Genomic DNA, 25119 nt, shown 5'->3' with positions numbered 1-25119 from the left:
TGGCACCTTGTGGTCTGCAACGCGCGCAAAATGTGGCGCTCGCCCTCTTGTTTTTGCGAGCGCTAGCACGCACGCATGCAGCGAACAACCACAAACGGAGTGATCAACGTACACGACGCATGCGTGTATTGTTCACGGAAAGACTGCCGCGTACGTGCTGTAGCAATACATTCGGCGACTGCACAACATAGCAGCACGATACAGGTGCAGTCGTAAACAGCACATTCTCGCCATCGGCCATACCATGCTGAATACGCCGGTTCTCGTCCGATCCCCGATGCTAAGCAGCATCGGGCTCGGTCAGTACTTGGGAGGGAGACCACCTGGGAACACCGAGTGCTGATGGCACCGTTCTTTTTGCTTTTTTATTGCGTGCTTCTGTGACGTCTTGTTTTTTTTCATTTGCACAACGTGTGGGTGGTTGCATTTACTGTAACTTACGTTCAACTGGAGCCTGCTGGTAGAGCCAACGCCGAAGTGTAACACCAACAATATTCAGGCCACTACACGATGTTGTACGCGGAATGATGACGGTGGTAAGCGGTATACGTAATGATGCAAAATTTAGTCGCACAAGCTTCTAACCGCTTACTTATCACACCCGCATTCAGCCTAATGACAACGCATCAATAAAGTGGCACCTTGTGGGCTGCAACGCGCGCAAAATTTGGCGCTCGCCCTCTTGATTTTGTGAGCACTAGCACGCACGCATGCAGCGAACAACCACAAACGTAGTGATCAACGTACACGACGCGTGCGTGTATTGTTCACGGAAAGACTGCCGCGTACGTGCTGTAGCAATACATTCCGCGACTGCACAACATAGCAGCACGATACAGGTGCAGTCGTAAACAGCACATTCTCGCCATCGGCCGTACCATGCTGAATCGCCGGTTCTCGTCCGATCCCCGAAGCTAAGCAGCATTGGGCTCGGTCAGTACTTGGGAGGGAGACCACCTGGGAATACCGAGTGCTGATGGCACCGGTCTTTTTGCTTTTTTATTGCGTGCTTCTGTGACGTCTTGTTTTTTTTATTCATTTGCACAACGTGTGGGTATTTGCATTTACTGTAACTTACGTTCAACTGGAGCCTGCTGGTAGAGCCAACGCCGAAGTGTAACACCAACAATATTCAGACCACTACACGATATTGTACGCGGAATGATGACGGTGGTAAGCGGTATACGTAATGATGCAAAATATAGTCGCACAAGCTTCTAACCGCTTACTTATCACACCCGCATACAGCTCAATGACAACGCATCAATAAAGTGGCACCTTGTGGGCTGCAACGCGCGCAAAATGTGGCGCTCGCCCTCTTGTTTTTGTGAGCACTAGCACGCACGCATGCAGCGAACAACCACAAATGGAGCGATCAACGTACACGACGCGTGCGTGTATTGTTCACGGAAAGATTGCCACGTACGTGCTGTAGCAATACATTCGGCGACTGCGAAACATAGAAGCACGATACAGGTGCAGTCGTAAACAGCACATTCTTGCCATCGGCGATACCATGCTGAATACGCCGCGTCTCGTCCGATCCCCGAAGCTAAGCAGCATTGGGCTCGGTCAGTACTTGGGAGGGAGACCACATGGGAACACCGAGTGCTGATGGCACCGTTCGTTCTGGTTTTTTATTGCGTGCTCCTGTGACGTCTTGTTTTTTTTCATTTGCACAACGTGTGGGTGGTAGCATTTACTGTAACTTACGTTCAACTGGAGCCTGCTATTAGAGCCAACGCCGAAGTGTAACACCAACAATATTCAGGCCACTACACGATATTGTACGCGGAACGATCACGGTGGTAAGCGGTATACGTAATGATGCAAAATTAAGTCGCACAAGCGTCTAACCGCTTTCTTATCACACCCGCATACAGCTCAATGGCAACGCATCAATAAAGTGGCACCTTGTGGGCTGCAACGCGCGCAAAATGTGGCGCTCGCCCTCTTGTTTTTGTGAGCGCTAGCACGCACGCATGCAGCGAACAACCACAAATGGAGCGATCAACGTACACGACGCGTGCGTGTATTGTTCACGGAAAGACTGCCGCGTACGTGCTGTAGCAATACATTCGGCGACTGCACAACATAGCGGCACGATACAGGAGCAGTCGTAAACAGCACATTCTCGCCATCGGCCATACCATGCTGAATACGCCGGTTCTCGTCCGATCCCCGACGCTAAGCCGCATTGGGCTCGGTCAGTACTTGGGAGGGAGACCACCTGGGAACACCGGGTGCTGATGGCACCGTTCTTTTTGCTTTTTTCTTGCGCGCTTCTGTGACGTCTTGTTTTTTTCATTTGCACAACGTGTGGGTGGTTGCATTTACTGTAACTTACGTTCAACTGGAGCCTGCTGGTAGAGCCAACGCCGAAGTGTAACACCAACAATATTCAGGCCACTGCACTATATTGTACGCGGAATGATGACGGTGGTAAGCGGTATACGTAATGATGCAAAATTTAGTCGCACAAGCTTCTAACCGCTTTCTTATCACACCCGCATACAGCTCAATGACAACACATCAATAATGTGGCACCTTGTGGGCTGCAACGCGCGTAAAATGTGGCGCTCGCCCTCTTGTTTTTGTGAGCACTAGCACGCACGCATGCAGCGAACAACCACAAACGGATTGATCAACGTACACGACGCGTGTGTGTATTGTTCACGGAAAGACTGCCGCGTACGTGCTGTAGCAATACATTCGGCGACTGCACAACATAGCAGCACGATACAGGAGCAGTCGTAAACAGCACATTCTCGCCATCGGCCACACCATGCTGAATACGCCGGTTCTCGTCCGATCCCCGAAGCTAAGCCGCATTGGGCTCGGTCAGTACTTGGGAGGGAGACCACCTGGGAACACCGGGTGCTGATGGCACCGTTCTTTTTGCTTTTTTATTGCGTGCTCCTGTGACGTCTTGTTTTTTTTTTTCATTTGCACAACGTGTGGGTGGTTGCATTTACTGTAACTTACGTTTAACTGGAGCCTGCTGGTAGAGCCAACGCCGAAGTGTAACACCAACAATATTCAGGCCACTACACGATATTGTACGCGGAATGATAACGGTGGTAAGCGGTATACGTAATGATGCAAAATTTAGTCGCACAAGCTTCTAACCGCTTACTTATCACACCCGCATACAGCCCAATGACAACACATCAATAATGTGGCACCTTGTGGGCTGCAACGCGCGCAAAATGTGGCGCTCGCCCTCTTGTTTTTGTGAGCACTAGCACGCACGCATGCAGCGAACAACCACAAACGGATTGATCAACGTACACGACGCGTGTGTGTATTGTTCACGGAAAGACTGCCGCGTACGTGCTGTAGCAATACATTCGGCGACTGCACAACATAGCAGCACGATACAGGAGCAGTCGTAAACAGCACATTCTCGCCATCGGCCACACCATGCTGAATACGCCGGTTCTCGTCCGATCCCCGAAGCTAAGCCGCATTGGGCTCGGTCAGTACTTGGGAGGGAGACCACCTGGGAACACCGGGTGCTGATGGCACCGTTCTTTTTGCTTTTTTATTGCGTGCTTCTGTGACGTCTTGTTTTTTTCATTTGCACAACGTGTGGGTGGTTGCTTTTACTGTAACTTACGTTCAACTGGAGTCTGCTGGAAGAGCCAACGCGGAAGTGTAACACCAACAATATTCAGGCCACTACACGATATTGTACGCGGAATGATGACGGTGGTAAGCGGTATACGTACTGATGCAAAATTTAGTCGCACAAGCTTCTAACCGCTTACTTATCACACCCGCATACAGCTCAATGACAACGCATCAATAAAGTGGCACCTTGTGGTCTGCAACGCGCGCAAAATGTGGCGCTCGCCCTCTTGTTTTTGTGAGCGCTAGCACGCACGCATGCAGCGAACAACCACAAACGGAGTGATCAACGTACATGACGCATGCGTGTATTGTTCACGGAAAGACTGCCGCGTACGTGCTGTAGCAATACATTCGGCGACTGCACAACATAGCAGCACGATACAGGTGCAGTCGTAAACAGCACATTCTCGCCATCGGCCATACCATGCTGAATACGCCGGTTCTCGTCCGATCCCCGATGCTAAGCAGCATCGGGCTCGGTCAGTACTTGGGAGGGAGACCACCTGGGAACACCGAGTGCTGATGGCACCGTTCTTTTTGCTTTTTTATTGCGTGCTTCTGTGACGTCTTGTTTTTTTTCATTTGCACAACGTGTGGGTGGTTGCATTTACTGTAACTTACGTTCAACTGGAGCCTGCTGGTAGAGCCAACGCCGAAGTGTAACACCAACAATATTCAGGCCACTACACGATGTTGTACGCGGAATGATGACGGTGGTGCGCGGTATACGTAATGATGCAAAATTTAGTCGCACAAGCTTCTAACCGCTTACTTATCACACCCGCATTCAGCCTAATGACAACGCATCAATAAAGTGGCACCTTGTGGGCTGCAACGCGCGCAAAATGTGGCGCTCGCCCTCTTGTTTTTGTGAGCACTAGCACGCACGCATGCAGCGAGCAACCACAAACGGAGTGATCAACGAACACGACGCGTGCGTGTATTGTTCACGGAAAGGCTGCCGCGTACGTGCTGTAGCAATACATTCGGCGACTGCACAACATAGCGGCACGATACAGGAGCAGTCGTAAACAGCACATTCTCGCCATCGGCCATACCATGCTGAATACGCCGGTTCTCGTCCGATCCCCGAAGCTAAGCAGCATTGGGCTCGGTCAGTACTTGGGAGGGAGACCACCTGGGAATACCGAGTGCTGATGGCACCGGTCTTTTTGCTTTTTTATTGCGTGCTTCTGTGACGTCTTGTTTTTTTTATTCATTTGCACAACGTGTGGGTATTTGCATTTACTGTAACTTACGTTCAACTGGAGCCTGCTGGTAGAGCCAACGCCGAAGTGTAACACCAACAATATTCAGACCACTACACGATATTGTACGCGGAATGATGACGGTGGTAAGCGGTATACGTAATGATGCAAAATATAGTCGCACAAGCTTCTAACCGCTTACTTATCACACCCGCATACAGCTCAATGACAACGCATCAATAAAGTGGCACCTTGTGGGCTGCAACACGCGCAAAATGTGGCGCTCGCCCTCTTGTTTTTGTGAGCACTAGCACGCACGCATGCAGCGAACAACCACAAATGGAGCGATCAACGTACACGACGCGTGCGTGTATTGTTCACGGAAAGATTGCCACGTACGTGCTGTAGCAATACATTCGGCGACTGCGAAACATAGAAGCACGATACAGGTGCAGTCGTAAACAGCACATTCTTGCTATCGGCGATACCATGCTGAATACGCCGCGTCTCGTCCGATCCCCGAAGCTAAGCAGCATTGGGCTCGGTCAAAACTTGGGAGGGAGACCACATGGGAACACCGAGTGCTGATGGCACCGTTCGTTCTGGTTTTTTATTGCGTGCTCCTGTGACGTCTTGTTTTTTTTTCATTTGCACAACGTGTGGGTGGTTGCATTTACTGTAACTTACGTTCAACTGGAGCCTGCTATTAGAGCCAACGCCGAAGTGTAACACCAACAATATTCAGGCCACTACACGATATTGTACGCGGAACGATCACGGTGGTAAGCGGTATACGTAATGATGCAAAATTAAGTCGCACAAGCGTCTAACCGCTTTCTTATCACACCCGCATACAGCTCAATGGCAACGCATCAATAAAGTGGCACCTTGTGGGCTGCAACGCGCGCAAAATGTGGCGCTCGCCCTCTTGTTTTTGTGAGCGCTAGCACGCACGCGCGCAGCGAACAACCACAAACGGAGTGATCAACGTACACGACGCGTGCGTGTATTGTTCACGGAAAGACTGCCCCGTACGTGCTGTAGCAATACATTCGGCGACTGCACAACATAGCAGCACGATACAGGAGCAGTCGTAAACAGCACATTCTCGCCATCAGCCACACCATGCTGAATACGCCGGTTCTCGTCCGATCCCCGAAGCTAAGCCGCATTGGGCTCGGTCAGTACTTGGGAGGGAGACCACATGGGAACACCGGGTGCTGATGGCACCGTTCTTTTTGCTTTTTTATTGCGTGCTTCTTTGACGTCTTGTTTTTTTCATTTGCACAACGTGTGGGTGGTTGCTTTTACTGTAAATTACGTTCATCTGGAGTCTGCTGGAAGAGCCAACGCCGAAGTGTAACACCAACAATATTCAGGCCACTACACGATATTGTACGCGGAATGATGACGGTGGTAAGCGGTATACGTACTGATGCAAAATTTAGTCGCACAAGCTTCTAACCGCTTACTTATCACACCCGCATACAGCTCAATGACAACGCATCAATAAAGTGGCACCTTGTGGTCTGCAACGCGCGCAAAATGTGGCGCTCGCCCTCTTGTTTTTGTGAGCACTAGCACGCACGCGCGCAGCGAACAACCACAAACGGAGTGATCAACGTACACGACGCGTGCGTGTATTGTTCACGGAAAGACTGCCCCGTACGTGCTGTAGCAATACATTCGGCGACTGCACAACATAGCAGCACGATACAGGAGCAGTCGTAAACAGCACATTCTCGCCATCGGCCACACCATGCTGAATACGCCGGTTCTCGTCCGATCCCCGAAGCTAAGCCGCATTGGGCTCGGTCAGTACTTGGGAGGGAGACCACCTGGGAACACCGAGTGCTGATGGCAGCGTTCGTTCTGGTTTTTTATTGCGTGCTCCTGTGACCTCTTGTTTTTTTTTTCATTTGCACAACGTGTGGGTGGTTGCATTTACTGTAACTTACGTTTAACTGGAGCCTGCTGGTAGAGCCAACGCCGAAGTGTAACACCAACAATATTCAGGCCACTACACGATATTGTACGCGGAATGATAACGGTGGTAAGCGGTATACGTAATGATGAAAAATTTAGTCGCACAAGCTTCTAACCGCTTACTTATCACACCCGCATACAGCTCAATGACAACGCATCAATAATGTGGCACCTTGTGGGCTGCAACGCGCGCAAGATGTGGCGCTCGCCCTCTTGTTTTTGTGAGCACTAGCACGCACGCATGCAGCGAACAACCACAAACGGAGTGATCAACGTACACGACGCGTGTGTGTATTGTTCACGGAAAGACTGCCGCGTACGTGCTGTAGCAATACATTCGGCGACTGCACAACATAGCAGCACGATACAGGAGCAGTCGTAAACAGCACATTCTCGCCATCGGCCACACCATGCTGAATACGCCGGTTCTCGTCCGATCCCCGAAGCTAAGCCGCATTGGGCTCGGTCAGTACTTGGGAGGGAGACCACCTGGGAACACCGGGTGCTGATGGCACCGTTCTTTTTGCTTTTTTATTGCGTGCTTCTGTGACGTCTTGTTTTTTTCATTTGCACAACGTGTGGGTGGTTGCTTTTACTGTAACTTACGTTCAACTGGAGTCTGCTGGAAGAGCCAACGCGGAAGTGTAACACCAACAATATTCAGGCCACTACACGATATTGTACGCGGAATGATGACGGTGGTAAGCGGTATACGTACTGATGCAAAATTTAGTCGCACAAGCTTCTAACCGCTTACTTATCACACCCGCATACAGCTCAATGACAACGCATCAATAAAGTGGCACCTTGTGGTCTGCAACGCGCGCAAAATGTGGCGCTCGCCCTCTTGTTTTTGTGAGCGCTAGCACGCACGCATGCAGCGAACAACCACAAACGGAGTGATCAACGTACACGACGCGTGCGTGTATTGTTCACGGAAAGACTGCCGCGTACGTGCTGTAGCAATACATTCGGCGACTGCACAACATAGCAGCACGATACAGGGGCAGTCGTAAACAGCACATTCTTGCCATCGGCCATACCATGCTGAATACGCCGGTTCTCGTCCGATCCCCGAAGCTAAGCAGCATTGGGCTCGGTCAGTACTTGGGAGGGAGACCACATGGGAACACCGAGTGCTGATGGCACCGTTCGTTCTGGTTTTTTATTGCGTGCTCCTGTGACGTCTTGTTTTTTTTTCATTTGCACAACGTGTGGGTGGTTGCATTTACTGTAACTTACGTTCAACTGGAGCCTGCTGGTAGAGCCAACGCCGAAGTGTAACACCAACAATATGCAGGCCACTACACGATATTGTACGCGGAATGATAACGGTGGTAAGCGGTATACGTAATGTTGCAAAATTTAGTCGCACAAGCTTCTAACAGCTTGCTTATCACACCCGCATACAGCTCAATGACAACGCATCAATAAAGTGGCACCTTGAGGGCTGCAACGCGCGCAAAATGTGGCGCTCGCCCTCTTGTTTTTGTGAGCACTAGCACGCACGCACGCAGCGAACAACCACAAACGGAGTGATCAACGTACACGACGCGTGCGTGTATTGTTCACGGAAAGACTGCCGCGTACGTGCTGTAGCAATACATTCGGCGACTGCACAACATAGCAGCACGATACAGGTGCAGTCGTAAACAGCTCATTCTTGCCATCGGCCATACTATGCTGAATACGCCGGTTCTCCTCCGTTCCCGAAGCTAAGCAGCATTGGGCTCGGTCAGTACTTGGGAGGGAGACCACCTGGGAACACCGAGTGCTGATGGCAGCGTTCGTTCTGGTTTTTTATTGCGTGCTCCTGTGACGTCTTGTTTTTTTTTTCATTTGCACAACGTGTGGGTGGTTGCATTTACTGTAACTTACGTTTAACTGGAGCCTGCTGGTAGAGCCAACGCCGAAGTGTAACACCAACAATATTCAGGCCACTACACGATATTGTACGCGGAATGATAACGGTGGTAAGCGGTATACGTAATGATGCAAAATGTAGTCGCACAAGCTTCTAACCGCTTACTTATCACACCCGCATACAGCTCAATGACAACACATCAATAATGTGGCACCTTGTGGGCTGCAACGCGCGCAAGATGTGGCGCTCGCCCTCTTGTTTTTGTGAGCACTAGCACGCACGCATGCAGCGAACAACCACAAACGGAGTGATCAACGTACACGACGCGTGTGTGTATTGTTCACGGAAAGACTGCCGCGTACGTGCTGTAGCAATACATTCGGCGACTGCACAACATAGCAGCACGATACAGGAGCAGTCGTAAACAGCACATTCTCGCCATAGGCCACACCATGCTGAACACGCCGGTTCTCGTCCGATCCCTGAAGCTAAGCCGCATTGGGCTCGGTCAGTACTTGGGAGGGAGACCACCTGGGAACACCGAGTGCTGATGGCACTGTTCTTTTTGCTTTTTTATTGCGTGCTTCTGTGACGTCTTGTTTTTTTTTTTTTCATTTGCACAACGTGTGGGTGGTTGCATTTACTGTAACTTACGTTCAACTGGAGCCTGCTGGTAGAGCCAACGCCGAAGTGTTACACCAACAATATTCAGGCCACTACACGATATTGTACGCGGAATGATGGCGGTGGTAAGCGGTATACGTAATGATGCAAAATTTAGTCGCACAAGCTTCTAACCGCTTACTTATCACACCCGCATACAGCTCAATGACAACGCATCAATAAAGTGGCACCTTGTGGTCTGCAACGCGCGCAAAATGTGGCGCTCGCCCTCTTGTTTTTGCGAGCGCTAGCACGCACGCATGCAGCGAACAACCACAAACGGAGTGATCAACGTACACGACGCGTGCGTGTATTGTTCACGGAAAGACTGCCGCGTACGTGCTGTAGCAATACATTCGGCGACTGAACAACATAGCAGCACGATACAGGGGCAGTCGTAAACAGCACATTCTTGCCATCGGCGATACCATGCTGAATAAAGCCCCTCAATTTTTCAAAAGTAGCGCCATTCTTAGATCTTTCCGACACCCCGCTCACCCTGGCGGGTCCTCCTCCACGCCTCCTGTCTCCCCAGCCTCCTCCGCTCCCCCATTGGCCAATCTGTGTCACGTGGAAGCAGGCGCCGCGCTTTTGTGTATTTTTTTCTTTCCAGCGCGGAGCAGGCGCCGCGCTTTTGTATATTTTTTCTTTCCAGCGCGCGCCGACCTCCATTATTGGGCCTGCGCGACGAAACTACGGCAGGCGGACTGACAGAGTGCGTTAGCGTAATAGAATGTGCAGGGCCGAGAACATAATTGCGATGCCATGCTGCTGCGCCTTCGGTTGCCGCAACAGACACAGCGAGGGCAAAAAGTTTTTTGCTTTGCCGTCCGGCGGGCGCTACACAAAAAGAAGTGTGGATACGCAGGATCGGGCGGGCTGACTTCGAGGAAGTGACAAAGAACGCACGGCTTAGTGAAGTAAGGGCCACGGCTACTCACAACCTCTTATTTTGAGCCTAGTTCACGCCTTCCGCTTCGAAAAAGTGTGTGTTCATGCTCTGCGTGGTTTTTAGCGCGTTGTTTGACTTCTTTTTTCGAATGTGCTCTCTTTGTTTCATGTAGTTTTGTCTTGCGGCCTGTGACATAAAAGCGACTTTATTCAGGGTGTGTTTTGAGCTCCACCAGAAGTTAGCACATTATCGACGCTTTTGCAAGGCTCACTATGACTTACGACGCAGTCTTAGCTTCGAATGTACGCCCGCATGCATTGATTTGGTTTGTGGTGATTAACGTTTTTAACGTTCCGAAGCGACTAAAGCTAAGAGGTCGTAGTGGATGGCTCAGGATAACTTTATCTAGCTCGCCTGGGGATGTTTAACGTGCACTTTGATCGTAGAGTCGTACGTGGGCCGGTAAATTCCTCGTTGGCGTTTCATAATACTCGCGCGCTAGCGCTGCTCTAGAAGTTGGCGCCTCGGCGCGATTGTATTTCTTCAATAAATTTTATTTACTAGTTGTAACAACTTGTCATTATTTCGTATTATTGACGGCGCCTCCAGGGCACCAAAGCGGCAACGGGAACACCAAAGCTAGAACCAGGGCTGGATGGGGCTTGCCGAAGCCTGTGCATGCCAAGGGGGTATAAGATCGCGGACAGCCAATTTTGTATGTGAACACTCCCTGCGACGCCTGCATTAGTGTAATGTTACGTGCTCTTCAGAGGCCTCCGTTAGCCATTACATGTGCCCTCCTGGAGCAGTACTTGTAAAAAAAAAATAATATATCGTCACGATTACCAAAGCAACCCGCAATGAAAAAAACGGCCCTGTTGCCAGGCATTGCTGACCGCACACAGCCGGAATCTCTCACGCGCCGACCGAACAAAAGTGTCCTGCAGGTACGTGAATGAACCTACGAAACCACGTACACATACCTTCACGCTGTCAACACCTGAAACTTTGGTAATTACGCGCGTGTTTGAGTACACCGCGTGCTTGCGTCGTGTTTCAGCAACACGAACTCTCAACGTCGCGCGCTTTACGCCTTAAATACTCCTTGAATAATGGTAATTTTCTCTATTTCTTCCGCAATTCCAAGACGAAATTCTAAAGGCCAGTTACCGACTGGCGAAGAAAGATCTCGATTGAAAAAACTGCTCCGCAGGGCTCGAACGAACTTTTCTGCGGATTTCCTCCCGTAGCGTGTTAGCCGTCGTCTGCTACGGCAGGCCCACCACCGGCGGCGCCACCGACGAGGCCGCGCCGAGCGGAGGAGGAGGGAAGTGAATGGCGCTACTTTGGGAAATTGAGGGGCTTTAATGCTGAATACGCCGGTTCTCGTCCGATCCCCGAAGCTAAGGAGCATTGGGCTCGGTCAGTACTTGGGAGGGAGACCACCTGGGAACACCGAGTGCTGATGGCAGCGTTCATTCTGGTTTTTTATTGCGTGCTCCTGTGACGTCTTGTTTTTTTTTCATTTGCACAACGTGTGGGTGGTTGCATTTACTGTAACTTACGTTCAACTGGAGCCTGCTGGTAGAGCCAACGCCGAAGTGTAACACCAACAATATTCAGGCCACTACACGATATTGTACGCGGAATGATAACGGTGGTAAGCGGTATACGTAATGTTGCAAAATTTAGTCGCACAAGTTTCTAACCGCTTGCTTATCACACCCGCATACAGCTCAATGACAACGCATCAATAAAGTGGCACCTTTAGGGCTGCAACGCGCGCAAAATGTGGCGCTCGCCCTCTTGTTTTTGTGAGCACTAGCACGCACGCATGCAGCGAACAACCACAAACGGATTGATCAACGTACACGACGCGTGTGTGTATTGTTCACGGAAAGACTGCCGCGTACGTGCTGTAGCAATACATTCGGCGACTGCACAACATAGCAGCACGATACAGGAGCAGTCGTAAACAGCACATTCTCGCCATCGGCCACACCATGCTGAATACGCCGGTTCTCGTCCGATCCCCGAAGCTAAGCCGCATTGGGCTCGGTCAGTACTTGGGAGGGAGACCACCTGGGAACACCGGGTGCTGATGGCACCGTTCTTTTTGCTTTTTTATTGCGTGCTTCTGTGACGTCTTGTTTTTTTCATTTGCACAACGTGTGGGTGGTTGCTTTTACTGTAACTTACGTTCAACTGGAGTCTGCTGGTAGAGCCAACGCCGAAGTGTAACACCAACAATATTCAGGCCACTACACGATATTGTACGCGGAATGATAACGGTGGTAAGCGGTATACGTAATGATGCAAAATTTAGTCGCACAAGCTTCTAACCGCTTACTTATCACACCCGCATACAGCCCAATGACAACACATCAATAATGTGGCACCTTGTGGGCTGCAACGCGCGCAAAATGTGGCGCTCGCCCTCTTGTTTTTGTGAGCGCTAGCACGCACGCATGCAGCGAACAACCACAAACGGAGTGATCAACGTACACAATGCGTGCGTGTATTGTTCACGGAAAGACTGCCGCGTACGTGCTGTAGCAATACATTCGGCGACTGCACAACATAGCAGCACGATACAGGGGCAGTCGTAAACAGCACATTCTTGCCATCGGCCATACCATGCTGAATACGCCGGTTCTCGTCCGATCCCCGAAGCTAAGCAGCATTGGGCTCGGTCAGTACTTGGGAGGGAGACCACATGGGAACACCGAGTGCTGATGGCACCGTTCGTTCTGGTTTTTTATTGCGTGCTCCTGTGACGTCTTGTTTTTTTTTCATTTGCACAACGTGTGGGTGGTTGCATTTACTGTAACTTACGTTCAACTGGAGCCTGCTGGTAGAGCCAACGCCGAAGTGTAACACCAACAATATTCAGGCCACTACACGATATTGTACGCGGAATGATAACGGTGGTAAGCGGTATACGTAATGTTGCAAAATTTAGTCGCACAAGTTTCTAACCGCTTGCTTATCACACCCGCATACAGCTCAATGACAACGCATCAATAAAGTGGCACCTTTAGGGCTGCAACGCGCGCAAAATGTGGCGCTCGCCCTCTTGTTTTTGTGAGCACTAGCACGCACGCATGCAGCGAACAACCACAAACGGATTGATCAACGTACACGACGCGTGTGTGTATTGTTCACGGAAAGACTGCCGCGTACGTGCTGTAGCAATACATTCGGCGACTGCACAACATAGCAGCACGATACAGGAGCAGTCGTAAACAGCACATTCTCGCCATCGGCCACACCATGCTGAATACGCCGGTTCTCGTCCGATCCCCGAAGCTAAGCCGCATTGGGCTCGGTCAGTACTTGGGAGGGAGACCACCTGGGAACACCGGGTGCTGATGGCACCGTTCTTTTTGCTTTTTTATTGCGTGCTTCTGTGACGTCTTGTTTTTTTCATTTGCACAACGTGTGGGTGGTTGCTTTTACTGTAACTTACGTTCAACTGGAGTCTGCTGGTAGAGCCAACGCCGAAGTGTAACACCAACAATATTCAGGCCACTACACGATATTGTACGCGGAATGATAACGGTGGTAAGCGGTATACGTAATGATGCAAAATTTAGTCGCACAAGCTTCTAACCGCTTACTTATCACACCCGCATACAGCCCAATGACAACACATCAATAATGTGGCACCTTGTGGGCTGCAACGCGCGCAAAATGTGGCGCTCGCCCTCTTGTTTTTGTGAGCGCTAGCACGCACGCATGCAGCGAACAACCACAAACGGAGTGATCAACGTACACAATGCGTGCGTGTATTGTTCACGGAAAGACTGCCGCGTACGTGCTGTAGCAATACATTCGGCGACTGCACAACATAGCAGCACGATACAGGGGCAGTCGTAAACAGCACATTCTTGCCATCGGCCATACCATGCTGAATACGCCGGTTCTCGTCCGATCCCCGAAGCTAAGCAGCATTGGGCTCGGTCAGTACTTGGGAGGGAGACCACATGGGAACACCGAGTGCTGATGGCACCGTTCGTTCTGGTTTTTTATTGCGTGCTCCTGTGACGTCTTGTTTTTTTTTTCATTTGCACAACGTGTGGGTGGTTGCATTTACTGTAACTTACGTTCAACTGGAGCCTGCTGGTAGAGCCAACGCCGAAGTGTAACACCAACAATATTCAGGCCACTACACGATATTGTACGCGGAATGATAACGGTGGTAAGCGGTATACGTAATGTTGCAAAATTTAGTCGCACAAGCTTCTAACAGCTTGCTTATCACACCCGCATACAGCTCAATGACAACGCATCAATAAAGTGGCACCTTGAGGGCTGCAACGCGCGCAAAATGTGGCGCTCGCCCTCTTGTTTTTGTGAGCACTAGCACGCACGCACGCACGCAGCGAACAACCACAAACGGAGTGATCAACGTACACGACGCGTGCGTGTATTGTTCACGGAAAGACTGCCGCGTACGTGCTGTAGCAATACATTCGGCGACTGCACAACATAGCAGCACGATACAGGTGCAGTCGTAAACAGCTCATTCTTGCCATCGGCCATACTATGCTGAATACGCCGGTTCTCCTCCGTTCCCGAAGCTAAGCAGCATTGGGCTCGCTCAGTACTTGGGAGGGAGACCACCTGGGAACACCGAGTGCTGATGGCAGCGTTCGTTCTGGTTTTTTATTGCGTGCTCCTGTGACGTCTTGTTTTTTTTTTCATTTGCACAACGTGTGGGTGGTTGCATTTACTGTAACTTACGTTTAACTGGAGCCTGCTGGTAGAGCCAACGCCGAAGTGTAACACCAACAATATTCAGGCCACTACACGATATTGTACGCGGAATGATAACGGTGGTAAGCGGTATACGTAATGATGCAAAATGTAGTCGCACAAGCTTCTAACCGCTTACTTATCACACCCGCATACAGCTCAATGACAACACATCAATAATGTGGCACCTTGTGGGCTGCAACGCGCGCAAGATGTGGCGCTCGCCCTCTTGTTTTTGTGAGCACTAGCACGCACGCATGCAGCGAACAACCACAAACGGAGTGATCAACGTACACGACGCGTGTGTGTATTGTTCACGGAAAGACTGCCGCGTACGTGCTGTAGCAATACATTCGGCGACTGCACAACATAGCAGCACGATACAGGAGCAGTCGTAAACAGCACATTCTCGCCATAGGCCACACCATGCTGAATACGCCGGTTCTCGTCCGATCCCCGAAGCTAAGCCGCATTGGGCTCGGTCAGTACTTGGGAGGGAGACCACCTGGGAACACCGAGTGCTGATGGCACTGTTCTTTTTGCTTTTTTATTGCGTGCTTCTGTGACGTCTTGTTTTTTTTTTTTTCATTTGCACAACGTGTGGGTGGTTGCATTTACTGTAACTTACGTTCAACTGGAGCCTGCTGGTAGAGCCAACGCCGAAGTGTTACACCAACAATATTCAGGCCACTACACGATATTGTACGCGGAATGATGGCGGTGGTAAGCGGTATACGTAATGATGCAAAATTTAGTCGCACAAGCTTCTAACCGCTTACTTATCACACCCGCATACAGCTCAATGACAACGCATCAATAAAGTGGCACCTTGTGGTCTGCAACGCGCGCAAAATGTGGCGCTCGCCCTCTTGTTTTTGCGAGCGCTAGCACGCACGCATGCAGCGAACAACCACAAACGGAGTGATCAACGTACACGACGCGTGCGTGTATTGTTCACGGAAAGACTGCCGCGTACGTGCTGTAGCAATACATTCGGCGACTGCACAACATAGCAGCACGATACAGGGGCAGTCGTAAACAGCACATTCTTGCCATCGGCGATACCATGCTGAATACGCCGGTTCTCGTCCGATCCCCGAAGCTAAGGAGCATTGGGCTCGGTCAGTACTTGGGAGGGAGACCACCTGGGAACACCGAGTGCTGATGGCAGCGTTCATTCTGGTTTTTTATTGCGTGCTCCTGTGACGTCTTGTTTTTTTTTCATTTGCACAACGTGTGGGTGGTTGCATTTACTGTAACTTACGTTCAACTGGAGCCTGCTGGTAGAGCCAACGCCGAAGTGTAACACCAACAATATTCAGGCCACTACACGATATTGTACGCGGAATGATAACGGTGGTAAGCGGTATACGTAATGTTGCAAAATTTAGTCGCACAAGTTTCTAACCGCTTGCTTATCACACCCGCATACAGCTCAATGACAACGCATCAATAAAGTGGCACCTTTAGGGCTGCAACGCGCGCAAAATGTGGCGCTCGCCCTCTTGTTTTTGTGAGCACTAGCACGCACGCATGCAGCGAACAACCACAAACGGATTGATCAACGTACACGACGCGTGTGTGTATTGTTCACGGAAAGACTGCCGCGTACGTGCTGTAGCAATACATTCGGCGACTGCACAACATAGCAGCACGATACAGGAGCAGTCGTAAACAGCACATTCTCGCCATCGGCCACACCATGCTGAATACGCCGGTTCTCGTCCGATCCCCGAAGCTAAGCCGCATTGGGCTCGGTCAGTACTTGGGAGGGAGACCACATGGGAACACCGAGTGCTGATGGCACCGTTCGTTCTGGTTTTTTATTGCGTGCTCCTGTGACGTCTTGTTTTTTTTTCATTTGCACAACGTGTGGGTGGTTGCATTTACTGTAACTTACGTTCAACTGGAGCCTGCTGGTAGAGCCAACGCCGAAGTGTACCACCAACAATATGCAGGCCACTACACGATATTGTACGCGGAATGATAACGGTGGTAAGCGGTATACGTAATGTTGCAAAATTTAGTCGAACAAGCTTCTAACCGCTTACTTATCACACCTGCATACAGCTCAATGACAACACATGAATAATGTGGCACCTTGTGGGCTGCAACGCGCGCAAGATGTGGCGCTCGCCCTGTTGTTTTTGTGAGCACTAGCACGCACGCATGCAGCGAACAACCACAAACGGAGAGATCAACGTACACGACGCGTGTGTGTATTGTTCACGGAAAGACTGCCGCGTACGTGCTGTAGCAATACATTCGGCGACTGCACAACATAGCAGCACTATACAGGAGCAGTCGTAAACAGCACATTCTCGCCATAGGCCACGCCATGCTGAATACGCCGGTTCTCGTCCGATCCCCGAAGCTAAGCCGCATTGGGCTCGGTCAGTACTTGGGAGGGAGACCACCTGGGAACACCGAGTGCTGATGGCACCGTTCTTTTTGCTTTTTTATTGCGTGCTTCTGTGACGTCTTGTTTTTTTTTTCATTTGCACAACGTGTGGGTGGTTGCATTTACTGTAACTTACGTTCAACTGGAGCCTGCTGGTAGAGCCAACGCCGAAGTGTTACACCAACAATATTCAGGCCACTACACGATATTGTACGCGGAATGATGGCGGTGGTAAGCAGTATACGTAATGATGCAAAATTTAGTCGCACAAGCTTCTAACCGCTTACTTATCACACCCGCATACAGCTCAATGACAACGCATCAATAAAGTGGCACCTTGTGGGCTGCAACGCGCGCAAAATGTGGCGCTCGCCCTCTTGTTTTTGTGAGCACTAGCACGCACGCACGCAGCGAACAACCACAAACGGAGTGATCAACGTACACGACGCGTGCGTGTATTGTTCACGGAAAGACTGCCGCGTACGTGCTGTAGCAATACATTCGGAGACTGTACAACATAGCAGCACGATACAGGTGCAGTCGTAAACAGCTCATTCTTGCCATCGGCCATACTATGCTGAATACGCCGGTTCTCCTCCGTTCCCGAAGCTAAGCAGCATTGGGCTCGGTCAGTACTTGGGAGGGAGACCACCTGGGAACACCGAGTGCTGATGGCAGCGTTCGTTCTGGTTTTTTATTGCGTGCTCCTGTGACGTCTTGTTTTTTTTTTTCATTTGCACAACGTGTGGGTGGTTGCATTTACTGTAACTTACGTTTAACTGGAGCCTGCTGGTAGAGCCAACGCCGAAGTGTAACACCAACAATATTCAGGCCACTACACGATATTGTACGCGGAATGATAACGGTGGTAAGCGGTATACGTAATGATGCAAAATTTAGTCGCACAAGCTTCTAACCGCTTACTTATCACACCCGCATACAGCTCAGTGACAACACATCAATAATGTGGCACCTTGTGGGCTGCAACGCGCGCAAGATGTGGCGCTCGCCCTCTTGTTTTTGTGAGCACTAGCACGCACGCATGCAGCGAACAACCACAAACGGAGTGATCAACGTACACGACGCGTGTGTGTATTGTTCACGGAAAGACTGCCGCGTACGTGCTGTAGCAATACATTCGGCGACTGCACAACATAGCAGCACGATACAGGAGCAGTCGTAAACAGCACATTCTCGCCATAGGCCACACCATGCTGAATACGCCGGTTCTCGTCCGATCCCCGAAGCTAAGCCGCATTGGGCTCGGTCAGTACTTGGGAGGGAGACCACCTGGGAACACCGAGTGCTGATGGCACTGTTCTTTTTGCTTTTTTATTGCGTGCTTCTGTGACGTCTTGTTTTTTTTTTCATTTGCACAACGTGTGGGTGGTTGCATTTACTGTAACTTACGTTCAACTGGAGCCTGCTGGTAGAGCCAACGCCGAAGTGTTACACCAACAATATTCAGGCCACTACACGATATTGTACGCGGAATGATGGCGGTGGTAAGCGGTATACGTAATGATGCAAAATTTAGTCGCACAAGCTTCTAACCGCTTACTTATCACACCCGCATAAAGCTCAATGACAACGCATCAATAAAGTGGCACCTTGTGGGCTGCAACGCGCGCAAAATGTGGCGCTCGCCCTCTTGTTTTTGTGAGCACTAGCACGCACGCACGCAGCGAACAACCACAAACGGAGTGATCAACGTACACGACGCGTGCGTGTATTGTTCACGGAAAGACTGCCGCGTACGTGCTGTAGCAATACATTCGGCGACTGCACAACATAGCAGCACGATACAGGGGCAGTCGTAAACAGCACATTCTTGCCATCGGCGATACCATGCTGAATACGCCGGTTCTCGTCCGATCCCCGAAGCTAAGGAGCATTGGGCTCGGTCAGTACTTGGGAGGGAGACCACCTGGGAACACCGAGTGCTGATGGCAGCGTTCATTCTGGTTTTTTATTGCGTGCTCCTGTGACGTCTTGTTTTTTTTTTCATTTGCACAACGTGTGGGTGGTTGCATTTACTGTAACTTACGTTCAACTGGAGCCTGCTGGTAGAGCCAACGCGGAAGTGTAACACCAACAATATTCAGGCCACTACACGATATTGTACGCGGAATGATAACGGTGGTAAGCGGTATACGTAATGTTGCAAAATTTAGTCGCACAAGCTTCTAACCGCTTGCTTATCACACCCGCATACAGCTCAATGACAACGCATCAATAAAGTGGCACCTTGAGGGCTGCAACGCGCGCAAAATGTGGCGCTCGCCCTCTTGTTTTTGTGAGCACTAGCACGCACGCATGCAGCGAACAACCACAAACGGAGTGATCAACGTACACGACGCGTGCGTGTATTGTTCACGGAAAGACTGCCGCGTACGTGCTGTAGCAATAGATTCGGCGACTGCACAACATAGCAGCACGATACAGGTGCAGTCGTAAACAGCACATTCTTGCCATCGGCCATACTATGCTGAATACACCGGTTCTCGTCCGATCCCCGAAGCTAAGCAGGATTGGGCTCGGTCAGTACTTGTGAGGGAGACCACCTGGGAACACCGAGTGCTGATGGCACCGTTCGTTCTGGTTTTTTATTGCGTGCTCCTGTGACGTCTTGTTTTTTTTTTTCATTTGCACAACGTGTGGGTGGTTGCATTTACTGTAACTTACGTTTAACTGGAGCCTGCTGGTAGAGCCAACGCCGAAGTGTAACACCAACAATATTCAGGCCACTACACGATATTGTACGCGGAATGATAACGGTGGTAAGCGGTATACGTAATGATGCAAAATTTAGTCGCACATGCTTCTAACCGCTTACTTATCACACCCGCATACAGCCCAATGACAACACATCAATAATGTGGCACCTTGTGGGCTGCAACGCGCGCAAAATGTGGCGCTCGCCCTCTTGTTTTTGTGAGCACTAGCACGCACGCATGCAGCGAACAACCACAAACGGAGTGATCAACGTACACGACGCGTGTGTGTATTGTTCACGGAAAGACTGCCGCGTACGTGCTTTAGCAATACATTCGGCGACTGCACAACATAGCAGCACGATACAGGAGCAGTCGTAAACAGCACATTCTCGCCATCGGCCATACCATGCTGAATACGCCGGTTCTCGTCCGATCCCCGAAGCTAAGCCGCATTGGGCTCGGTCAGTACTTGGGAGGGAGACCACCTGGTAACACCGGGTGCTGATGGCACCGTTCTTTTTGCTTTTCTATTGCGTGCTTCTGTGACGTCTTGTTTTTTTCATTTGCACAACGTGTGGGTGGTTGCTTTTACTGTAACTTACGTTCAACTGGAGTCTGCTGGAAGAGCCAACGCCGAGGTGTAACACCAACAATATTCAGGCCACTACACGATATTGTACGCGGAATGATGACGGTGGTAAGCGGTATACGTACTGATGCAAAATTTAGTCGCACAAGCTTCTAACCGCTTACTTATCACACCCGCATACAGCTCAATGACAACGCATCAATAAAGTGGCACCTTGTGGTCTGCAACGCGCGCAAAATGTGGCGCTCGCCCTGTTGTTTTTGTGAGCGCTAGCACGCACGCATGCAGCGAACAACCACAAACGGAGTGATCAACGTACACGACGCGTGCGTGTATTGTTCACGGAAAGACTGCCGCGTACGTGCTGTAGCAATACATTCGGCGACTGCACAACATAGCAGCACGATACAGGGGCAGTCGTAAACAGCACATTCTTGCCATCGGCCATACCATGGTGAGTACGCCGGTTCTCGTCCGATCCCCGAAGCTAAGCAGCATTGGGCTCGGTAAGTACTTGGGAGGGAGACCACATGGGAACACCGAGTGCTGATGGCACCGTTCGTTCTGGTTTTTTATTGCGTGCTCCTGTGACGTCTTGTTTTTTTTTCATTTGCACAACGTGTGGGTGGTTGCATTTACTGTAACTTACGTTCAACTGGAGCCTGCTGGTAGAGCCAACGCCGAAGTGTACCACCAACAATATGCAGGCCACTACACGATATTGTACGCGGAATGATAACGGTGGTAAGCGGTATACGTAATGTTGCAAAATTTAGTCGCACAAGCTTCTAACCGCTTACTTATCACACCTGCATACAGCTCAATGACAACACATGAATAATGTGGCACCATGTGGGCTGCAACGCGCGCAAGATGTGGCGCTCGCCCTGTTGTTTTTGTGAGCACTAGCACGCACGCATGCAGCGAACAACCACAAACGGAGAGATCAACGTACACGACGCGTGTGTGTATTGTTCACGGAAAGACTGCCGCGTACCTGCTGTAGCAATACATTCGGCGACTGCACAACATAGCAGCACTATACAGGAGCAGTCGTAAACAGCACATTCTCGCCATAGGCCACACCATGCTGAATACGCCGGTTCTCGTCCGATCCCCGAAGCTAAGCCGCATTGGGCTCGGTCAGTACTTGGGAGGGCGACCACCTGGGAACACCGAGTGCTGATGGCACCGTTCTTTTTGCTTTTTTATTGCGTGCTTCTGTGACGTCTTGTTTTTTTTTTCATTTGCACAACGTGTGGGTGGTTGCATTTACTGTAACTTACGTTCAACTGGAGCCTGCTGGTAGAGCCAACGCCGAAGTGTTACACCAACAATATTCAGGCCACTACACGATATTGTACGCGGAATGATGGCGGTGGTAAGCAGTATACGTAATGATGCAAAATTTAGTCGCACAAGCTTCTAACCGCTTACTTATCACACCCGCATACAGCTCAATGACAACGCATCAATAAAGTGGCACCTTGTGGGCTGCAACGCGCGCAAAATGTGGCGCTCGCCCTCTTGTTTTTGTGAGCACTAGCACGCACGCACGCAGCGAACAACCACAAACGGAGTGATCAACGTACACGACGCGTGCGTGTATTGTTCACGGAAAGACTGCCGCGTACGTGCTGTAGCAATACATTCGGCGACTGCACAACATAGCAGCACGATACAGGTGCAGTCGTAAACAGCTCATTCTTGCCATCGGCCATACTATGCTGAATACGCCGGTTCTCCTCCGTTCCCGAAGCTAAGCAGCATTGGGCTCGGTCAGTACTTGGGAGGGAGACCACCTGGGAACACCGAGTGCTGATGGCAGCGTTCGTTCTGGTTTTTTATTGCGTGCTCCTGTGACGTCTTGTTTTTTTTTTCATTTGCACAACGTGTGGGTGGTTGCATTTACTGTAACTTACGTTGAACTGGAGCCTGCTGGTAGAGCCAACGCCGAAGTGTAACACCAACAATATTCAGGCCACTACACGATATTGTACGCGGAATGATAACGGTGGTAAGCGGTATACGTAATGATGCAAAATTTAGTCGCACAAGCTTCTAACCGCTTACTTATCACACCCGCATACAGCTCAATGACAACACATCAATAATGTGGCACCTTGTGGGCTGCAACGCGCGCAAGATGTGGCGCTCGCCCTCTTGTTTTTGTGAGCACTAGCACGCACGCATGCAGCGAACAACCACAAACGGAGTGATCAACGTACACGACGCGTGTGTGTATTGTTCACGGAAAGACTGCCGCGTACGTGCTGTAGCAATACATTCGGCGACTGCACAACATAGCAGCACGATACAGGAGCAGTCGTAAACAGCACATTCTCGCCATAGGCCACACCATGCTGAATACGCCGGTTCTCGTCCGATCCCCGAAGCTAAGCCGCATTGGGCTCGGTCAGTACTTGGGAGGGAGACCACCTGGGAACACCGAGTGCTGATGGCACCGTTCTTTTTGCTTTTTTATTGCGTGCTTCTGTGACGTCTTGTTTTTTTTTTCATTTGCACAACGTGTGGGTGGTTGCATTTACTGTAACTTACGTTCAACTGGAGCCTGCTGGTAGAGCCAACGCCGAAGTGTTACACCAACAATATTCAGGCCACTACACGATATTGTACGCGGAATGATGGCGGTGGTAAGCGGTATACGTAATGATGCAAAATTTAGTCGCACAAGCTTCTAACCGCTTACTTATCACACCCGCATACAGCTCAATGACAACGCATCAATAAAGTGGCACCTTGTGGGCTGCAACGCGCGCAAAATGTGGCGCTCGCCCTCTTGTTTTTGTGAGCACTAGCACGCACGCACGCAGCGAACAACCACAAACGGAGTGATCAACGTACACGACGCGTGCGTGTATTGTTCACGGAATGACTGCCGCGTACGTGCTGTAGCAATACATTCGGCGACTGCACAACATAGCAGCACGATACGGGGGCAGTCGTAAACAGCACATTCTTGCCATCGGCCATACCATGCTGAGTACGCCGGTTCTCGTCCGATCCCCGAAGCTAAGCAGCATTGGGCTCGGTCAGTACTTGGGAGGGAGACCACATGGGAACACCGAGTGCTGATGGCACCGTTCGTTCTGGTTCTTTATTGCGTGCTCCTGTGACGTCTTGTTTTTTTTTCATTTGCACAACGTGTGGGTGGTTGCATTTACTGTAACTTACGTTCAACTGGAGCCTGCTGGTAGAGCCAACGCCGAAGTGTAACACCAACAATATGCAGGCCACTACACGATATTGTACGCGGAATGATAACGGTGGTAAGCGGTATACGTAATGTTGCAAAATTTAGTCGCACAAGCTTCTAACCGCTTGCTTATCACACCCGCATACAGCTCAATGACAACGCATCAATAAAGTGGCACCTTGAGGGCTGCAACGCGCGCAAAATGTGGCGCTCGCCCTCTTGTTTTTGTGAGCACTAGCACGCACGCATGCAGCGAACAACCACAAACGGAGTGATCAACGTACACGACGCGTGCGTGTATTGTTCACGGAAAGACTGCCGCGTACGTGCTGTAGCAATACATTCAGCGACTGCTCAACATAGCAGCACGATACAGGTGCAGTCGTAAACAGCACATTCTTGCCATCGGCCATACCATGCTGAATACGCCAGTTCTCGTCCGATCCCCGAAGCTAAGCAGCATTGGGCTCGGTCAGTACTTGGGAGGGAGACCACCTGGGAACACCGAGTGCTGATGGCAGCGTTCGTTCTGGTTTTTTATTGCGTGCTCCTGTGACGTCTTGTTTTTTTTTCATTTGCACAACGTGTGGGTGGTTGCATTTACTGTAACTTACGTTTAACTGGAGCCTGCTGGTAGAGCCAACGCCGAAGTGTAACACCAACAATATTCAGGCCACTACACGATATTGTACGCGGAATGATAACGGTGGTAAGCGGTATACGTAATGATGCAAAATTTAGTCGCACAAGCTTCTAACCGCTTACTTATCACACCCGCATACAGCTCAATGACAACACATCAATAATGTGGCACCTTGTGGGCTGCAACGCGCGCAAGATGTGGCGCTCGCCCTGTTGTTTTTGTGAGCACTAGCACGCACGCATGCAGCGAACAACCACAAACGGAGAGATCAACGTACACGACGCGTGTGTGTATTGTTCACGGAAAGACTGCCGCGTACGTGCTGTAGCAATACATTCGGCGACTGCACAACATAGCAGCACGATACAGGAGCAGTCGTAAACAGCACATTCTCGCCATAGGCCACACCATGCTGAATACGCCGGTTCTCGTCCGATCCCCGAAGCTAAGCCGCATTGGGCTCGGTCAGTACTTGGGAGGGAGACCACCTGGGAACACCGAGTGCTGATGGCACCGTTCTTTTTGCTTTTTTATTGCGTGCTTCTGTG

At 50.5% G+C, this 25119-nt stretch overlaps 6 non-coding genes and 30 pseudogenes across 6 annotated transcripts; all 36 read left to right on the top strand.

Moving 5' to 3' along the window:
* The first annotated feature begins 229 nt into the window (after positions 1-229).
* Positions 230-348, top strand: LOC142591991 (5S ribosomal RNA; annotated as a pseudogene).
* A 516-nt stretch (positions 349-864) lies between these two features.
* Positions 865-982, top strand: LOC142592199 (5S ribosomal RNA; annotated as a pseudogene).
* Positions 983-1501: 519 nt separating this feature from the next.
* Positions 1502-1620, top strand: LOC142592014 (5S ribosomal RNA; annotated as a pseudogene).
* Positions 1621-2136: 516 nt separating this feature from the next.
* Positions 2137-2255, top strand: LOC142592165 (5S ribosomal RNA; annotated as a pseudogene).
* Positions 2256-2770: 515 nt separating this feature from the next.
* Positions 2771-2889, top strand: LOC142592148 (5S ribosomal RNA; annotated as a pseudogene).
* Positions 2890-3408: 519 nt separating this feature from the next.
* On the top strand, positions 3409-3527 carry LOC142592146 (5S ribosomal RNA; annotated as a pseudogene).
* A 515-nt stretch (positions 3528-4042) lies between these two features.
* LOC142591990 (5S ribosomal RNA) lies at positions 4043-4161 on the top strand (annotated as a pseudogene).
* A 516-nt stretch (positions 4162-4677) lies between these two features.
* LOC142591865 (5S ribosomal RNA) lies at positions 4678-4796 on the top strand. The gene has a single exon (XR_012830590.1). It is a non-coding gene; the product is annotated as a 5S ribosomal RNA (ribosomal RNA).
* A 519-nt stretch (positions 4797-5315) lies between these two features.
* Positions 5316-5434, top strand: LOC142591707 (5S ribosomal RNA; annotated as a pseudogene).
* Positions 5435-5951: 517 nt separating this feature from the next.
* On the top strand, positions 5952-6070 carry LOC142592197 (5S ribosomal RNA; annotated as a pseudogene).
* A 515-nt stretch (positions 6071-6585) lies between these two features.
* On the top strand, positions 6586-6704 carry LOC142592079 (5S ribosomal RNA; annotated as a pseudogene).
* Positions 6705-7222: 518 nt separating this feature from the next.
* Positions 7223-7341, top strand: LOC142592145 (5S ribosomal RNA; annotated as a pseudogene).
* Positions 7342-7856: 515 nt separating this feature from the next.
* Positions 7857-7975, top strand: LOC142591849 (5S ribosomal RNA). The gene has a single exon (XR_012830575.1). It is a non-coding gene; the product is annotated as a 5S ribosomal RNA (ribosomal RNA).
* Positions 7976-8492: 517 nt separating this feature from the next.
* Positions 8493-8610, top strand: LOC142592314 (5S ribosomal RNA; annotated as a pseudogene).
* Positions 8611-9128: 518 nt separating this feature from the next.
* LOC142591679 (5S ribosomal RNA) lies at positions 9129-9247 on the top strand (annotated as a pseudogene).
* A 2987-nt stretch (positions 9248-12234) lies between these two features.
* LOC142592144 (5S ribosomal RNA) lies at positions 12235-12353 on the top strand (annotated as a pseudogene).
* A 515-nt stretch (positions 12354-12868) lies between these two features.
* LOC142591848 (5S ribosomal RNA) lies at positions 12869-12987 on the top strand. Its single transcript, XR_012830574.1, has one exon. It is a non-coding gene; the product is annotated as a 5S ribosomal RNA (ribosomal RNA).
* A 517-nt stretch (positions 12988-13504) lies between these two features.
* On the top strand, positions 13505-13623 carry LOC142592142 (5S ribosomal RNA; annotated as a pseudogene).
* Positions 13624-14138: 515 nt separating this feature from the next.
* On the top strand, positions 14139-14257 carry LOC142591847 (5S ribosomal RNA). Its single transcript, XR_012830573.1, has one exon. It is a non-coding gene; the product is annotated as a 5S ribosomal RNA (ribosomal RNA).
* Positions 14258-14779: 522 nt separating this feature from the next.
* LOC142591705 (5S ribosomal RNA) lies at positions 14780-14897 on the top strand (annotated as a pseudogene).
* A 518-nt stretch (positions 14898-15415) lies between these two features.
* On the top strand, positions 15416-15534 carry LOC142592287 (5S ribosomal RNA; annotated as a pseudogene).
* A 521-nt stretch (positions 15535-16055) lies between these two features.
* LOC142592115 (5S ribosomal RNA) lies at positions 16056-16174 on the top strand (annotated as a pseudogene).
* Positions 16175-16691: 517 nt separating this feature from the next.
* Positions 16692-16810, top strand: LOC142592096 (5S ribosomal RNA; annotated as a pseudogene).
* A 517-nt stretch (positions 16811-17327) lies between these two features.
* LOC142591673 (5S ribosomal RNA) lies at positions 17328-17446 on the top strand (annotated as a pseudogene).
* Positions 17447-17964: 518 nt separating this feature from the next.
* On the top strand, positions 17965-18082 carry LOC142592313 (5S ribosomal RNA; annotated as a pseudogene).
* A 519-nt stretch (positions 18083-18601) lies between these two features.
* LOC142592284 (5S ribosomal RNA) lies at positions 18602-18720 on the top strand (annotated as a pseudogene).
* A 518-nt stretch (positions 18721-19238) lies between these two features.
* On the top strand, positions 19239-19357 carry LOC142592114 (5S ribosomal RNA; annotated as a pseudogene).
* A 518-nt stretch (positions 19358-19875) lies between these two features.
* On the top strand, positions 19876-19994 carry LOC142592083 (5S ribosomal RNA; annotated as a pseudogene).
* Positions 19995-20513: 519 nt separating this feature from the next.
* On the top strand, positions 20514-20632 carry LOC142592259 (5S ribosomal RNA; annotated as a pseudogene).
* A 515-nt stretch (positions 20633-21147) lies between these two features.
* On the top strand, positions 21148-21266 carry LOC142592080 (5S ribosomal RNA; annotated as a pseudogene).
* A 517-nt stretch (positions 21267-21783) lies between these two features.
* On the top strand, positions 21784-21902 carry LOC142592292 (5S ribosomal RNA; annotated as a pseudogene).
* A 518-nt stretch (positions 21903-22420) lies between these two features.
* Positions 22421-22538, top strand: LOC142592312 (5S ribosomal RNA; annotated as a pseudogene).
* A 518-nt stretch (positions 22539-23056) lies between these two features.
* Positions 23057-23175, top strand: LOC142592283 (5S ribosomal RNA; annotated as a pseudogene).
* A 518-nt stretch (positions 23176-23693) lies between these two features.
* Positions 23694-23812, top strand: LOC142591926 (5S ribosomal RNA). The gene has a single exon (XR_012830648.1). It is a non-coding gene; the product is annotated as a 5S ribosomal RNA (ribosomal RNA).
* Positions 23813-24329: 517 nt separating this feature from the next.
* On the top strand, positions 24330-24448 carry LOC142591937 (5S ribosomal RNA). The gene has a single exon (XR_012830658.1). It is a non-coding gene; the product is annotated as a 5S ribosomal RNA (ribosomal RNA).
* Positions 24449-24965: 517 nt separating this feature from the next.
* On the top strand, positions 24966-25084 carry LOC142592282 (5S ribosomal RNA; annotated as a pseudogene).
* The last annotated feature ends 35 nt before the right edge of the window (positions 25085-25119 follow it).

The sequence above is a fragment of the Dermacentor variabilis genome, chromosome 8 (assembly GCF_050947875.1).
Source record: "Dermacentor variabilis isolate Ectoservices chromosome 8, ASM5094787v1, whole genome shotgun sequence".
Lineage (NCBI taxonomy): Eukaryota > Metazoa > Arthropoda > Arachnida > Ixodida > Ixodidae > Dermacentor > Dermacentor variabilis.
The sequence above is the reverse complement of the archived record's forward strand: the minus strand, read 5'-3'. Positions and strand labels throughout refer to the sequence as shown.